Raw genomic sequence first — 5142 nt, forward strand, 5'->3', positions numbered from 1 at the left:
CGGGACCTGTCCCCGAACCCACCAATCAGCAGCGACCGCGAGGAAAGCGCCGCCCGGGCGGGGAGATGAAGGGCCAATGAGGAGGCGCTGGGGGCGTTACGTCACGGGGTGGGTATTGCCGTGCGCCGCGGCGCCCCCCGCTGGCCTCGGCGCTGCCCCGGGCCGGGCCCGCAGCGGGAGCGGAGCGGAGCCAACCGCGCTCCCTGCAGAGGGGACTACGAGGGGAGGGGAGGTTCTGTCCTCCCTCAGGATAATGCGGCCTTTGGCTCTACGTTCGCTGTTTGCCCTTATGAATCCTCTGCAGGAGTTGCTCCGCGGCGCTCACCGCTCCGTTCGTAATCTTCAGAGGAAGAAACCCACTCGCGGCCACGGGCCCCTGGACACGAACGGCGGCCCTTTTCCATGTTCTACAAAACTCACACTGCAGGTTCCTGATGTCAGTTTGCCAGAGGTGTTTGGTACTCCAAGAGCAGCCTGAGTTGTAGGTGGGGGCAGCTTGGGTCCGGGAGGAATGGGAGAGGTGGGAGTTAGGGTATAAACCAACATAACCCAACATGGAGTTATTGCACACAACGGGACAAACAGCAGCACCGGGCAATGCCCCGGTGCCTCGGAGGGGTCACAACAGGCCCCACCTCTCCAGTGGATAAAACAGGAACACAAAACAAGACCTGGGGAGGAAGGATGGGGTGGCCTTTGCCTGGGCATGGTGACAAGTTGAGGATTGTGGGGCACAAGGTGTTGTTCCTGGTGCCTCTGTCTTCCCCAGCCCAAGCTGCCTCCTCAGATCCAGCGATTAAAGACATTCCAGCAATGTGATGTTTGCATTGCATATGGCTCTGACTGAAGAGTCATAAGCCTCAGAAGAGATATAAACAGTACTTCTGGGTTTTCTCCCTCAAATTCCCTTTGTTAAGCAGGTGAGATGATAAGGACTAAAGACAGGACACCTTGCTCTGCAAAAATCACTTTGCAATCCATAAAACAATGAAAATGTCCATCTCTAACAGCAGATTTCCCTCAGTTCCTGCTTAACTTTTCAGTAGTAGCTCATGTACACAGATCTGCTTCCCAGCTTTGGCATTTCCTGTTGGAGACACCAACAAATCTAGCACATAAAACCAATTTTCAGGGGAACCATCAGTAGTATGAGTCCTTCATCTCATGGCATTCCAGGATCTGTGCAAGAGATCAGATGATGCAAACCTGTGTGTGAGCCAAGCATGGTAAAGCATCAGAAGGGCCCCGAGGAAAGGGAGAGTAAATTGGCTTCTCTTTCTTGGGGATCATCTGTTCTGCATAACCATTAGGAGAGGAACAAACAGGAAACAGGGGTTATCTATCAAAAAGATACCCCAGATAAAATTAAACTGGAAAAGCCAAAAGACCTTGGTCATCAGGATATTCTTCAACCAAAAGGGAGAAGGAATGGCAAGAGGGAATTTGGCTGTCTTGGAAGTGATCACCATTATAAAGCTTTAAGTTCTCAGTCTACAAATGAATTGCCCTGGATTTACCCAGAGTAACTGAGCTCATTTCCCTTTTTAGCTGATAAAAGCCCAGTTGTCTGGAACTCCAGCATGCTAATTGTAAAAGCAGCATGTGGCAAAGGCTGATGAGTCACCAGCTCATTTGCTCAGCAGCCAGTAACAACAAACCCTTCATATTTCCTTGGGCCAGCCCAGAAGAGCTTTGATTTCCACATCCCGGAGTGAGCAAATACGCAGGTTGGGGACTGACCTGCCTCCTCCTCTTCCTCCTCCCTTTCCTCTTCCTCTCCCTCCTCCTCCTCATCTCTGCCTTGTGTCAGTGCTGTGGCACTCAAAAAGGTGGTTACTCAGGAGCAGTGGCTTTTGCCTCACCACACAGTGCTTCCAACCATGGAGCAGGAATGTGATTTTCTCCTGAAGACCGGCAGCAAATGGTCCCCCATGAACTGGAAAGATGGAGCAGCTCAGTCCTTGCAGAATCCTCGCAGAGGGAGTGAGGGATGGCCCCACAGCAGGGAAGTTAAAACTGCTAATGTTGTTTGGCAGCACTTCACAAGATCAAATCACCACTTGGTTTTCCAGCAGAGCACTTCCAAGAAATCCCACTGGTGATGAAAGTTCCTAGGTAGACAAAAATATCTGAGGTCCAGGCTGTAGAGCAGCCACAGCAGAATACAGTCTTGAAAGAGAAGCAGCTCTGGGAATTCTGCTCAGGAATGTCCTGTACTGGCCATTAGCATGAAACAGGCACCAGCTTTAGCATCCTCCCCATCGTGAGTGTGCCTTCAGCTTTTTACAGGATTTGCTGCCTCTGAACTGCTGCCAAGGTGATCCCAGGGATCTCGTCCAGTTTCCAGCGCTCCCAGGTGACTTTGCTCCCTGCCAGATTCTGTGGGTGAGTACCCAGCAGGTGGCATCCACATCCAGCACTTGTGCTGGAGCCCCACCTTCCTGCGGGCTTCTCTTCAGTTTTATTGATTCCAGGATCTGTTTTTTCATTAACGCCTATTTTTCATTTGAATTTATTTTAAAATTTCACAATATTCACTGGTTTAGTGCTTATTTAACTATTCTTATTCCTTCCTAAGGATAAATCATCATTCCTCTGTGTTCAGTGGCACAGCAGGTGAACCTTTATGTAAAGATCATTAGAAAATAGATTTACTAACAAATTTACTTGTTAAAACTTTGAAGTAAAACTTGTTTTTACTTTAAAAAAATACTTGAGATCTGTCCAGCTCACCAGTGAGAAATATGCTAGATCTAGGCTGGGAGAAATCAGGGCACATCACATCTCCATAATGTTTATACTCAGGAAAAATAGGTTTTGTGGAAGGGAAAAGGAGTGCTGAGTAAGTTCAAGCAGCATTCCCTAACAGCCTCACTTTCCAGCCCAGTTATTTGGCAAGGAGAGGCACTGGATTTGGGTGTCATCCTCCAACAATGGAAATGTTGCAAAATATATAGCACCACATATTAAGATGAGATTAGAAGTGAGGAACCAGAAGGAGTAGGAAAACATGAGCAGCCTTAGAGCAGAGCCTTAGGCACTATTGCAGAAACATGTTTTCTGGAGCAGGATTACAACCACGTTACAGCTTTTGTTTGCTTGACAAAACCATAGATACAATCCTGTGTTTCCACACTTCTGTGCAGATCCTGCCATGCCCCTGACTCCAGGAGCAACCATCAGCCCTCACAACTCTGCTGAGAATAAATCAAGATCTCATCTGCCAGTGAGAGTGTGGAGGATTAGGAATTGTGCTCCCTGCTCCTGCAGGCACTGAGCAGACCCACACAGAGCCCAATCTGCTGGGAAGTTTGGAGTTGGAGGTTGAGACCAAATGGAAAACAAACTCCTGTCCAATCTCTATCATGTTCTAAATCTTCTCTTCTCAGGTTTCTAAAGCTTGGATTACACCCAGGAATAGACTGGTGCTTATTAATTAATTCCTTTGAGGCTGTTCAGAGTCATATTTAACAACAGTCTTATTCTGAGTTTGTTGGTGCAGCGTTGCCATAAGGATGACAAGCAGGAACTGGTGTGTTGGATTACTGACTCTAGCCCATGGTCTGTCTAATCCAGCCTTGGCAGTGCAGATCCAAGTGCCTCAAATGTGAGGGTTGGATCCTTTGCTGTGGAGAGTTATGGAGTTCTTGTGTCCCTGAAGAGGTTCCTCCCAGTCTGAGTCATTAGTGGCTGCTTTACATTCTGGAACATGAGGTTTACGTCCCTCCAAAACGTAATGGAAAGGTGGAGAATGAAACCCACAAAACTCTAGACCTCAGTAATTAGACACCCACAAGATTAATTACACCCTGTACGAAAAGAAAAGTGTAAAAAGCCATTGCGAAAGTAATTCTTACCTGGTCTAAACAGCTGCACTTCAGTGCCTGGGGCCAGGTAACACCTTGATTTTCTAGTCCCTCTTCCTTCAGCAGATCCCGAGCCCATTGCAAAAGAGGACACTGGCATTGCTGCAGATGAACCTCAGCTCACCTTGCTGCCTGTCATGGACCTGCTGGGACAGAATCTCACCCAGGTCCCAGCTGGTGCTGGGCCTCACATCATAACAAATCCCCCCAGAACAGCTGTTGTGTGACAGTCTTTTCCTTTACTGTCATTTTTACATTAAAAAAAATACTCCCAAACTCCACTCTTTTCTCTTCTATACATCCTCACTTACTCCAAACACCTCCTTCTCCAGCGTGTCAATCAGTGCAGTGCAGTGACCAGAGGGAGCACAGACTTCACTTTCCTGCCTTTGGCTCACATTGTGGTGGGAGCACATGAGCCATTTCCCACTTCATTCCTTTGAATCTCCCTCTCTATTTCAACTCAGCTTAATTCCAAACCACAAAGATTGCTTTAGTCCTAGGCAGAGCATTTGGATTGAAGTTATCATTCAATAAATGTTTGTTGAGTCATAAGCTAACATTTAGTTGAATTCTACAAGGACAGGACAGTTTTCTAGAAGGGAGACTGAGAACTCTCTCTTCAAGGGACTTCTGTACACATACACTTTTTTAACCAAGAATGATTCCCCGTTGGTTTCAAGGATAAACCCATAAACACAGAAATAATTCTATTAAGAAACACTCAAAGGTGACCCTTGTTTGCAACAGCCTCACAAATAACCAGTGCTCTATGCTCCTGTGCTGTGTGTGCAGGCAGCAGCCCCAGAGCAGGAGCCCTTCCTGCCCGCTTCTGTTCCACTGAGCTGGGACACGGTGTCCACAGGCCAAGGAAACACCAAGGACACATCCCAGGCTCCTCCTGCTCATGAAATGCACTTTATGGCTCTGCTGAGCCCATTCCTGATGAGTGATGTGCCTGCAGGAACACTGGCAGCAGTGACAACACGTTTGAAGGCTGTGAGGACCCCGTGCTTTGTGACCACGTCACTATCACCCTGCAGAGGTGCAAACAGCAATCTCAGACAGGTTTTCACATAGCCAAGTGCTTCAGTGGTGCCCTGGACACACACAGCCTGGGCACAGCTGTCCCAGCAGAGGGGACAGCTGGGACACATCCCCTTGCTCTGTGCTAGGGTTTTCCAGGGCTGAGCTAAGCACAAGAGCAGCCTGTGGGTACACACTGGTGAGCAGGACAGTGACTGCTCTCTCCTCTGCCAACATGCAGTTCAAAGTC

Source organism: Poecile atricapillus, chromosome 21 (assembly GCF_030490865.1).
Source record: "Poecile atricapillus isolate bPoeAtr1 chromosome 21, bPoeAtr1.hap1, whole genome shotgun sequence".
In the NCBI taxonomy this organism is placed as follows: Eukaryota; Metazoa; Chordata; class Aves; order Passeriformes; family Paridae; genus Poecile; species Poecile atricapillus.